General features: G+C 45.2%; 1 protein-coding gene across 10 annotated transcripts in view; it reads right to left on the bottom strand.

Annotated features, from left to right (window-relative positions):
- Window positions 1-12,641, bottom strand: part of DLG1 (discs large MAGUK scaffold protein 1) — a 94,570-nt gene that overhangs the window by 72,722 nt on the left and 9,207 nt on the right. The gene's annotated exons all lie outside the window — the stretch shown is intronic.

The following is a 12,641-nucleotide window of genomic DNA, read 5'->3' as shown; positions in this document are numbered from 1 at the left end:
CCGAGTCCCTGCCAGACTCCACCCCCACCCCCCACGTAGAACCACCCGCTTTTACTTATTTATAACATTTAAATTCCATCTTTCTGCAGACCAGAATTCAAGACACCTTAGGTCAAAACAACACACAAACTCATCCCAGAAAATGCCATAAAATATTATTATTATTATTATTCATTTCATTTCTATGCCATTTTATGCTTTTAAGAAAGAAATCTCAAAGTGGCTTACAACCTACTTTAAAACATCAAATAAAACAATCCAGAATAAAACATCAATGAATAAAGTCAAATACAAAGTAGACATTCAAGCAAAATACAAAACAAAAAAAATAGCGAAATAAAGAAATAAATCCTGGCAGACACCAAAAGCAGCCATTAAACATTTTAGGCATTAGAAAACCAGTTCTATAACCTAAACTGAAGAGCTTGGACAAAACCAAACCATTAGCACATTAACAACCAAAAGCCAAGAGAAACATGGCAGATTTTACCTAGTGCCCGAAGGCTAGTGAACAAGATGCCAGGAGAACTCCCTGGCCCCTGGGGGTGGGGGTGGGAGGGGGAGGGACAAAGGAGACAAAAAGAGAGCCAGTGTGGTGTAGTGGTTAAGAGTGGTAGACTCATAATCTGGGGAACCGGGTTCACGTCTCCACTCCTCCACATGCAGCTGCTGGGTGACCTTGGGCTAGTCACACTTCCTTGAAGTCTCTCAGCCCCACTCACCTCACAGAGTGTTTGTTGTGGGGGAGGAAGGGAAAGGAGAATGTGAGCCGCTTTGAGACTACTTTGGGTAGTGAAAAGCGGGATATCAAATCCAAACTCTTCTTCTCTTCTAAAGGAAGGTACATGGAGAAAAAGAAGTTTTCTCCAGAAAAAGGCCACCCACAAGCGAAGGTCCCTGAAGACGGGCCTCTGGTGGCTACAGCAGCTGCTGGGCAGGCTCACAGGCCAAGAGGAAGTCCTTTGGAAAACCCATCTGAGTCCATTTCTAAAGCCACCATTTAGAACTATGCCAGAAATGAGCCAGGAGCCAACAGAGTCCCCTGGAAGAGCCAAGCCAACAGGCTCACAACCACAAGCTCCTGGTCAACAGCCTGGATGCCATGCTTGACCCAGCACAAGCACTGAGGAAAGTGAGTCAGGATGTGACTCACATGGGGACACCTGGCATGAGGCCATCCTGGAACCGAAGGGACCGCAGCTGATGCACCAAATGATGCTGGGGAAAGGCATCCCGGTGGACCTGTCGCCAAGGCCACCTAGGCATAGCCAGCAGGCCCGGGCTTTCCACTGAATCTTTGGGGAGGGGCGGGGTGCTTGCGTGTGTGTTTCGAGGCCAACCCACCCCACCTTACCCCGGGGACCACTGGCTGAATGGGGTGCCAGTGGATATTTATTTATTTCATAAAATTTCATTAAAAATTATATACTGCTTGGGTGTAGAGAAACTTCAAAGCTTATCCCTACTGTGTGTTTCAGGTTGGAGACTGCCTGAGCACTCAAGCAAAAAGGCCGGGCTCTGGGAATTCAAGTGCTCTCTCTGCCCTGCGGCCCCGAGTTCTCCCTCTGCAGACAGAGTGCTGCCAACTCCAGCATTCACCCACCCGGTTCAGCGCAGTGGGCAAATGGCAGTTTGCAGCCCTCCCACCTCTTTTGCCCAGCAGTCTGAATTATTCTGAGAACAAAAGATGGCCAGGAGGAGGAAATCAGCTGTCACAGGGAAGAATCAGACCATGGAGCCAAGGGATTATTTAAAGAAGAAGACCAAGAAGAGGAGGAAGAAGAGACCTTTCTCCTCCTTGATGTAATAAATATCTGAAGTTCTGCACAAGAACTATGAAAGGCACACAAACGTTGGCACTCAGGAAACAGCAGCTGGAGCTAGGATCCATGTGTCGCTTGCTCACTGTTTCATTAGGCCAGTAACAGAAGCTTTCCGTCAAGACAGAGGATACTGCAAATGTGAGTAACACTGAAGTTGGGCTGGTGTTGGTACAGGTCAGGCTATTCTAGGCATGTTATCTCTTAGCCTGCTTGTCCAAAAAGCGTACCAGAAATAAGCACTTCTAAGTAAGCTTCTCCATTTTGGGTTTGGCTTGCCTGGTCCTTCAACCACCACCGTTGGCACTGTTAACAGAGCATTTCAATCATTTCCTATGGAATGGATATGCTTCGGGAGTAACAGCACTAAACAACTGGGGGAGGGGACCTACAAACACACCTGCAAGCACCACTGGGACTCCAAGGCTTCACCGGCCTCTGCAACCAATACGTTTTAAATGGTACTTTGGAAAAAGACGCGTGCACACAGAGAGCGCTTGGGGGCATCTGCAGAGACAAACCTTGGCCGCATTGTGGAAACCACAATGGAATGTGGAGATGCGCCCCACCCCAGGCCAATACTGAGGAAGGGGAAACATCATGAAACCTCAACTTGTGCCCCCAAAGTTTTTATTTCGTCACTGGTGGGGAAGAGAAGGAAACACGAATCTGAAGTTGCAGGCAGCATCTATAACCTCTTCAGGGCAAGTTTTCTCCTGGCACATTAAACCTCATCTGCGCACAACCAGCATGCAAAACACAGCCTGTGTGGTAGGGAAAGTCTTAGCTGCCATCCAGACACTCAGACACACTATTTATTTGTTTAAATTTCCACAAGGCCTCAGAGCAGGTTACAACTATTTTAAAATACAACAATAAAATCTGGTACACCATGGTCAAAGCATAGGGTGGGTTCTCCAAATATGTCTCAGGTGTCAAAAGCCTGGGTAAAGAGGTACATCTTCAGCATATAACAAAAGCTACACAACAAAGATGCCAGACACACCTCTCTGTGAAGGGACTGTCTATTCAGCCACTAAATTAAAGGATCTGCCTAGCATTGGGTACTTGCAGGCCACACTGGAAGAGCTAATATACAAACTGCTGAGATTTCACATGAAACATGAACCCAACAGGAAGGTTTTTTAAAAAAAGAATGGAGCTGAACATTTTTGCTATTCCCCAAGAGGGGCAGCTGTGAAGCAGCTGCCATCACTGAAAACTCTTTCTTGCCTCCATGCAACCCTTTCTCCCATTTCCCTCCCAGTGACAACCCCAAAGCTGCCTTCCAATCACTGCACTTTCCCTCCAATGTTTCAGTTACAAGTCAGTCCTCAAAAACCCTGGCTGGGTCAACTGAACTTGCCTGAAGATCCTCTCAGAGGCAAAATGCAGCTCGTGCATGCTTCAGCTTTTCTCTCTCTAAAGTATCTGCAACATGGGATGGAAACCAACTGCAGCCTGGGGTATCTCAACCCACATTGTTATGAGGAAGCCCCCAAATACTGGGTAATAACATGCATTTCATTTTTTAAAAAGGAGGGAAGAAAGTGAAGCCATCAAGTCAATCCAAATGGATGCTTTGCATTAAAGGTCACTATGCCCCCTTCATTGCTCCATCACAGTTTGTTCCCCCAGGGACCTCAGGAGGCTTCCATTCCGACAGACAGAACCCTTGATAGCCACAGAATAAAGCAGGAGCAGAACATTTAAGATGGCAATTAATAGAGCTACTTCCTGCTGTAGATACCTTTTTATTATTATAAGCCACCCCAGGAGCTCAATAAACAAAAGAACAGGGTATGAATATTACAAAGTAAAAACGGTAACTACAAAAACATGCCGTGCTTTGCCAGGGCAGAGCTTCAGCCTTCCCCGGAGGTTTTTCTACTCTGCCTTTTAATTGTTCTCCTGCAGAGGGTGCGTGTCCAAGATCCCTCTTCCACCAGGCACAAGGACCGAGCAGAGATCGCCGCTGCCGCCTGCCTGCCTACCCCAGCACGTCACCAAAAGCATATGACTTAATCCCATCCCATGGCATAATTCTATTGCTACAGATCCCATTAACAAGGAGATGCTGCTAATTTATTTAGATGTGCCGGAGGTTCGCCAGAAACCCCGTTCGGACCCACCTTGCATCCAAACATTAAAGAGACAGTGTTGTTGCTGCATGCTACTTTGCAGTGGCACAGCACTGGAGAAAAGCAATCCACGTTTTTTGTGCTAGGAGACATCTTTTCAGACCCAGGACACCTCCATCATTCAGCAACCGAGATTCAAGAAGAATGCTTTTGGAAAGAAGGGCTTGCTGCCTGCCTTGGACGTGTGAGTCCATGATCCTCTCAACAGAAAGCTGAGACAGAAAAACAGCACTGGATTATTTCTTGTGGCAGAAGTCCCCACCGCCTGTGGGATCCAGCCGAAGGTCCATGTGTCCCTTTCCAGGAGGCTGGCTCCCTCTTCAGTTAGAGAAAAGGCATCAGCATGAAGAGAACTCTGAAAGGGCTCTCTTTTGGAATCCTCTTGGCCAAAAATCTCCAGGGAGGGGAGCGGGAAGGGAGGGAGAGAAGGGGATGAGGCAGTTCCACCTGCTGCAGGCAAAGTAAGCTCCGCTACCTCCTCCATAAGGATAAAAGGGCTCATCTGGCCGCAGCCGCTGCTCTGTTGATGCCAGATGCTGAGGGGGAGGGGCAAAACGCTGCAGCAACCGACCCGTTCCATCATCGCAGGGGGCACACACAAGCACGCACCAGAGAGAGAGAAGCTCCAGCAAGCCCATCACAGACTAGCAGGAACTTGGAAATACAAATAAATGCAGCCAACTTCAAAAAATCCAGCCACTCGCTGCACATTTCCTGGTCCTGTCTGTTACTTTTGCCTACCTGGCAGGGAGGGCTGGCACCTGGAACAGCCAACCAATATCCGGGCCATCCTGAAGCTGTCTCTCTTGGAGCCCATTCCTTTGGTGAATGGAAGACATCGGGTTTCAGCAGAGGTTTCATCGCAATGGCAGGGCAATGGAGGGGCAGCAGTGTTAGTGGGTCGCAAAGACCAATGTTAATTATTGCAGCCTGCGTCTGTGGAATGCTTCATAGTGAATCAGCCTCAGGAATGAAAAACTGACATCAATGTGGGCAGCCATGAATCACCCAGACATTCCCATCTTCTGAAAGGGGCTTCCCTTCTCACTACTGTGCATTCATTTCCAACCCACAGACTGCAATAAGAGTCATTGGCACTGTGGTCCTGTTAAATCTATCCTGCCTTACAGCCAGTTTCTCAGGGCTAGACAATGGCTTTGGGGCAGCACGATTTATTGCTGAGACTAGATAAGGATTTGAAATAAAAGGGCAATCCAATAGCAGGATTCACTGCTGCATTAAAGAAATTGCAGGAAAGAGGATTTATTGTTTTATCTGTCACCTCAAACAATAAGCTCTTGCACTCAGACCTGGAACTGGCAGAGCTGACCATTCATCTGAGCGTTATGCTGCCGCCTAAGGGGGGGGGTCCATCTATCAGCACCTGGCACTTTTGCTGCAGGGTCCCTGCTTGCACTGCTTTGGAACAAAAACAAAGGGAAGCCGCCAGTGCAAGGCAATGTGGTGCCCCCCACCCCCCACCCCTCCTATCACCAAGTCTAGAAAACAGATGCAACTCTCCCAAGGACAGTGTGGCTGTGGAAAGGGTAAAAACAGCAGTTCAATCCCACAACACTGCTAACTTCTCAGAATAGTTTGGGCCGGGGTTGAGGGGCTAGTTTTGCTTTTTTGCGTTCCTCCCCCTCAGGAAGAGATGGGCATTTTTAGCCTAAAGTGCACTGGCAGCACTTCCCTGGTCCAAGCATGGCTGTTTAATTCCCGCACCAATTATTTTCCTTGGGCTCAGCCAGCCCTCCTAGCCAAGTACACACACAGAAGAGGGGGCAGAAGGACCATGGGCTTACACCTGAACGGCATGTGATTCCTTCTCTCTCTGACAGGGAACCTCTTCAGCTTCAGGAACACCTTGGAAGCCAAGTGATGGACTGGAGGGCCACATCCAGCACACAACAATTGGCAGTTAATGTGCGTATCATTTTCACAAACACCACAGGCGGATCATTCCACGTGGTTTTAGAATAAATGATTTAGACTAATTGCCCTCAAAATAGGAACAATGCAGATCTTTTTTTCAAATGCCTGTTGTGTTTCCATTTGAGTTCATCCATACAGTGGTACCTCGGGTTAAGAACTTAATTCGTTCTGGAGGTCCGTTCTTAACCTGAAACTGTTCTTAACCTGAAGCCCCACTTTACCTAATGGGACCTCCAGCTGCCGCTGCGCCGCCAGAGCACAATTTCTGTTCTTATGCTGAAGCAAAGTTCTTAACCTGAAGCATTATTTCTGGGTTAGCCGAGTATGTAACCTGAAGCGTATGTAACCTGAAGCGTTTGTAACATGAGGTACCACTGTACTGTGGTCTAAACCAATGAGCCTAGGGCTTGCCGATCGGAAGGTTGGTGGTTCGAATCCCTGCGATGGGGTGAGCTCCCGTTGTTCGGTCCCAGCTCCTGCCAACCTAGCAGTTTGAAAGCACATCAACGTGCAAGTAGATAAATAGGTACCGCTCCGGCGGGAAGGTAAACATTGTTTCTGTGTGCTGCTCTGGTTTCACCAGAAGCGGCTTAGTCATGCGGGCCACAGGACCTGGAAAAACTGTCTGCGGACAAACGTCGGCTCCCTCGGCCAGCAAAGCGAGATAAGCGCCGCAACCCCAGAGTCCTTCACGACTGGATTAACTGTCAGGGGTCCTTTACCTTTACCTTTATACCTATTCTGCGAAGGCCTGCTTTCTAAAATAACATTACAGTCAGATAGGCTCTCCAAGATTTAGCCAACTTGGGCAAGCAGCATAAAAGGAGCAGGATGCAGTCCTTGGGTCCATACAGTGCTGGGGGTGGGGAATCACAAGCTCTCAGCCCATTTTCTTGGATGATGCCTCAGGCACACCCAGAGAATGCATTTGAGGCACATTAAGAGGTTGTCTTGCCTAACAGTAAGATGGACAGACCAAGACTCCCACTTCAGCAAGGCAAGTCAATGGCTGCCTTGCAAACATCCACTTGTCCAAAGGACTTGCTCACAATCATTCAAACCATCAGAATACCAATGCCATCTTTTCTAATTGAAATCAAAGTAGCCAATACATGGAACTCTACCAGACTGATATATGGCTCGCAGGAAGCCATGGTCCACAATACATCTCTAAAGCCAGCTTTAGAAACAGAAAATGCATATACAAGTAGAATTTGTCTCACAGGAAAAGAGGCCCGTTTAATTCGTGGAATGTGTATCATAATCAACAGTGACAATATGCTAAAGCCCTGAAGTCCACGTCTGATTCTGTGACATCTGGTTATAAGGAACTGGGGGCTTGTGCCGGATGGTTTAAGGTTGCCTGCTCCCTCTGGCAGGATCAGCCTCTGAGGTGCTGCTGCTCCAAGGGGAGAGAAGAAGCCGGCTGCAGCTGCAGCAAGAGAGGCTTTGGGGGGAGTGCCCCATTTTTGGAATTCCCTTCTTAAAAGAGGTTCAGTGGCACAGTTTTCATTTTCTTCTCAGCATCAGCTGAAATCCGGGCCTTTTCATTCTATTTGGTTTTAATTCTGCTATAATTAGCTATTTGCTGTGTTTTTAATATTACATTTTGTAAACAGCTGAGAGCTACAGCTGAAGTGGCTAATATCGATTTGAAATCAATAAAGCTGGAATAGGCTTACAAAAGATTATGGAAGCAATTCTGGGGCCAGCATTACACTTTAGGTCTCTCTAGAGACTCAAGGTGAGAATTCAGTGAAAAAGGTTACAAAGTCACAACAAAGGGCTACAAAGTTTTCAACATTAGGAATACAAAAGTTTGGCATCAATAGAGGATGTTTATAAAGCCCTGAAAGTTTTTGTCCTTATTTATTATATCTAGATGCTTTCCTGCCCTGATATTTCGGAGCACACATGAGAGAAAGTTATATTGTTGCAATAATCTCATCTAGACACAATGAGGATGCTCACAGCTCCTCTTCTGCCTTCCCCAGAGAATCAGCCACCTACAAACTGCTATTGCAAAGGGCCCACAAGTCCTTTCTTCCCATTGCTCAAAATGGATGCAACACATCCAACCCTTTCATTTTCCTCACAGTGGTTCTGTCAGAATAAGACATGCCTTTCGCCAGCAGCAGAGGGCAGCATGTGTTCTCTATTCCTGAAAACAGTCCAGAACCATAGAATCACAGAGATGGGAGGAACCCCCAGGGTCACATCCAGTCCACCTTTCTGCAATGCAGGAAACAGAACCATCTTAACCAAAGGTAGAAACTTTTCAGCTTATTTACACGGTACATACACTCTGTCCTTCGTTAGGATGCCTTATAAATGAATAAAAAGCACAAAACTTCCATTGCAAAGTAAACTGCAATAGTGGAAGAATGCAGACATTTCATCACAGATTTGTGCCCTAAAACCTCTGAATTGGTGGGCTAGGCCTTTAAGCCAGCGGTGGATTGTGGCCACTGGACCTGGTGGGGCCTCAGGAGGCCACAGACAGTGGGGTGGTTGACTTGCTCTGGGTTTCTCCAAACCTCCTTCCATTGCCAAGATACTGTGCACACGTAAGCATTGCAATTGTACAAATGTGTAACCGTGTAAAACCATGTAAAAGGACAGGATATATATAAAAAAATTAGAATTCATTTCCACTGAATTTGGGGATCAAACCTGGGACTGTACCTGCAAAGCACATCCTCTTTCCCCAAAGGGCTAACAGATGGAACTTGGGAGTTTACCTTAAGCATTGGCTATGCGGTTGGTATTCTACAGTCCCCAAGAAACTGCCTCCCTTCTGTTTTTGAGTTGTTAGACATATTATCTATACAGTATTAAACAATGGTGGCCAGGATCTAGTTACAGTATAAACTTTAGCTTCAAGATGTGTAAATTTTAGCAAAGGTATAAGATGTTATATACTTCAGAAGTAGAGGTGTAGAAAATAATTATAAAATACTGACGGTATAGTGGGGGGGGGGGGAAGAGATGCCAAGGTGGGGTGCTGAGTGTTTCTTGATCAGGAAGATTAGAAAGATGCTTCTGTTTTGGAGACTACTGGTCTTTATACCAGCTACAGTATCACGGCAAAAATGCAAGTTAATTTTATATGGCAAAGAAACTGCCACAACTAACAATAAAAGGTGTGTCTGACACCTTCATTATTCAGCTTCTGGAGAATGCTTTAGCCTGGCTTTTGACACATGAAATGTCTATTCCCACCTTATTATTGTGATTGTAAGTTGTTTAAAACTGTTTTAAATACTGTGTTTGAATGTTATAACCTGCCCTGCAACTTTACGGTGAAGGACAGGTAATAAGCAGTTATAATACTAACAATAGACAGCATCTTAAAAAGCAGAGACTTCACCTTGCCGACAAAGGTCTGTACAGTTAAAGCCATGGTTTCCCCAGTAGTGGTGTATGGAAGTGAGAGCTGGACCATCAAGAAGGCTGATCGCCGAAGAATTGATGCTTTTGAATTCTGGTGCTGGAGGAGACTCTTGAGAGTCCCATGGACTGCAAAAAGACCAAACCTATCCATTCTGAAGGAAATCAGCCCTGAGTGTTCACTGGAAGGACTGATCCTGAAGCTGAGGCTCCAATACTTTGGCTACCTCATGAGAAGAGAAGACTCCCTGGAAAAGACCCTGATGCTGGGAAAGATTGAGGGCACAAGGAGAAGGGGACGACAGAGGACGAGATGGTTGGACAGTGTTCTCAAAGCTACCAACATGAGTCTGACCAAACTGCGGGAGGCAGTGAAAGACAGGCGTGCCTGGCGCGCTCTGGTCTATGGGGTCACGAAGAGTCGGACATGACTGAATGACTGAACAACAACAAATACTAGCAATAACATTGGTACCCAACTGTAACATTAGGCCCATTGTAATCAACAGACAAGTTCCTTCCCAGTGGGTTTTCTCTATGTCTCAGGCTCGCTATCACTAAGACATCAGGAAGAGCTACAAGAATGCAAGGCTGCCCTATTACTAACCAAGGCTTCAGGTGTTTATAACAGAATGTGATAAAACATTGGAATATTAAGACGGGAAGGCAATCTGAACATCAGATTCCTTCAACATAATTATATTGGTATTATAAAAGTGAGGCATCACTGACAGCTAAAAAAAATCTGCTCCTCGCCAACATTAAAAATATCTAAATGGAAGATTCATGTTCAAAGAACAGGGTGCAATATGCTGAAAACCACAACTTTAAAACATACAGAGTCCCTTTGTAGCATACTGAACAACTGATTACTTTGAGTAATACAGAGATTGAACTGATGTGATTAAACCATTTATTTGTAATCTTCTTAGAACAGATGGTATTTTTAATGCCCCAGATGTTAAATTTATGGTTAATATTATGATTACCTGTGAAGTTTTGTTGCTTCAAAAGTGTGAAATTAAAAAAGGAACAGCATACTCTATTTTCAGTATATTTTATATGCTTTTCTTTTAGATTTTTTAATTTTCTTGATTGTTTTGAAATGCTGCAATTTATTAAATAATGGGTTATACATTTCTTAAAATAAATACAAATGCATGACCTGAATGCTTCATTCTGCATGGCAGCAGCTCACATTGCTTGAGACAAGTTTCTAAACCCCAGATCAGCACCCTGTTATACAGAATGAAGTCAAAACCTCTTGGAAGGTTCACTATTAAAGCCCAGCGCTTGGAAGGTCCAGAGAAGTTTTCCTACTCAGGGACTGGCACTCTAAATGGACAATGTGCAATGCCAGTTATCTTAATGACATCAACCCTGGATCCAACACAAAGACAACACTCACTTAAACATTCCCTGAGCTCAAAACAGAACTCTAAGATAAAGCTGTCAGGCAAAAGACGAGACTTGATCTGTTCCAGCCATCAAGGCAAATCCCTTTGAAGACAACATTTGCGCAAACAGAGAGCAGGCATGAAAGGATGCATTCATTTTCCTACCGTAAGAAAAATTCACAGGCTTTCACATCTATTGCTCTAAAAAGCCATCACCTGTAAACTGCCAAGATAGTCTCATTAAAAGTTGTCAGGTTCTATTCTCACATGCAGACTTGATGAAGTAGTTTTAGTTTCATTCCAATAACTGTGCTTGCTGAAGGCAGAATTATGGGGGTGGAGGTGGGCTTTTAAGCATCTCACAGAAAGAAAAAGGTCTTCAATAGTACAGAGCACGCCAGTCCTCTCTTAGCCCACCTCTTGGCCGTTGGCAAGCGATGAGGTAGACTGACCATTGTAAAGCACTGGGCAGCACCAGCACAGCTCCTGGACAACACGGAACCTTGTGTCACAGGACATTTAAAAATGGAATCCCAATAAAGCTTCCTCAGATTAAGATAACCATTAAAAAGGGGAAATTGAAGGTTATGTAAAACTAGCATATGAGTTCTATTCTGAGTTCAAGCAAAGCAGCAAGAAGATGCTAGCATTTGTATGCATTCAATACCATAAAGTATTATGTTGAAGAGAAAATACAACCATTTACATGCACTCTTTTGTGTCCTGCTAAGCAAGCTAAGATATCCCCGAGGAGGCTGAATGACTGGCTTGAAATGAAATTCTCCCTACAAAAAGTTACAAATCATGGAAGTTAACACGCGGCTACCCACAAACACAGCCACCAGCCCCGCTGAAACTCCGTCTCTTACCTTTGTGGTTACAATGCATAAGCAGTCCATTGCTCCACACAGCCAGTTAGTTTACTTTAAGTCCATTATTTGGCCTGTGGTTGTTTACTGAAAACTGGGGGGGGGGATAAGGGGGGAAGAGGGGAAAAGAAAGAAAGAAAGGGGGGGTCAAAGCATCAAGACCTGTCGCAGGATGCAGCCAAGGAAGAAAGAACCCAACAGGCAGAAACACGCTGGGAAATTAGAAATGCTCCCTAGAAACAAACAACTGTAGAGGAAGGGGGCTTTTCCAATGTGCTCCAAATTATTCCTAAGGTTTACAATTAACCTGCTTCTTCATGCAGTTTGCTCCAGTGCTCCCAGTTCTAAAGACGACTCGATGGATGAGATTCGAAGCCGTATTTAATTAAACATATTTTGAATAAACCGCTAAATAAATAAAAAATCTCTCCCTCCACAATGAAGCATTCCAGCAAATGAAAGCTACAGTTACATGCGAAGGTTTCCCCCATTAAACAATTTTAGCATCTGGAGTCAGTAAGATAACAGATGGAATATTCCATGTAGAATTTTTGAAGGGGTGGGAAGCGAAAAAAGAGCTTAGGAAGACAAACAACAAAGCTTGATTTTAACTATTTTTAGCACTTGCCCGTCTTGAAAATACCAGATTCAACAGGGTGTGGCTCAAAGGCAGCACCTGCTTGCATATGGAAGACCCCAATTTCTTTCCAATCCAAAGGGCTCAGGCAGCAGGGCTGAGAAGTCAGTACTGAGCAAGACGGACTAGCGGTTTGACTCTGCCTAAGAAAGCTTCTGTCTATGTCCAAATGATTCCGGAATTATTATTATTTTTTAAGTCAACACTAAAAAGACAAAGCAGGAGCTACTAAAACCAATCCAACAGCACTCCTGCAAGCTTTGCTGCTCACAGTGCAGAACAAAGTCACAATTTACATAAACTGTGTGCTCTATCCAGTAGACCCAGTGAGATTCATGGCCATGGCTAATTAGGTCCATTAATTTAAAGCGGTCTACTGTGAGTGCAGGGACCCAGGTGGCGCTGTGGGTTAAACCACAGAGCCTAGGGCTTGCTGATCAGAAGGTCGGCGG

The sequence above is a fragment of the Lacerta agilis genome, chromosome 5 (genome assembly GCF_009819535.1).
Source record: "Lacerta agilis isolate rLacAgi1 chromosome 5, rLacAgi1.pri, whole genome shotgun sequence".
NCBI lineage: Eukaryota > Metazoa > Chordata > Lepidosauria > Squamata > Lacertidae > Lacerta > Lacerta agilis.
This window is presented reverse-complemented; position numbering and strand designations above follow the sequence as displayed.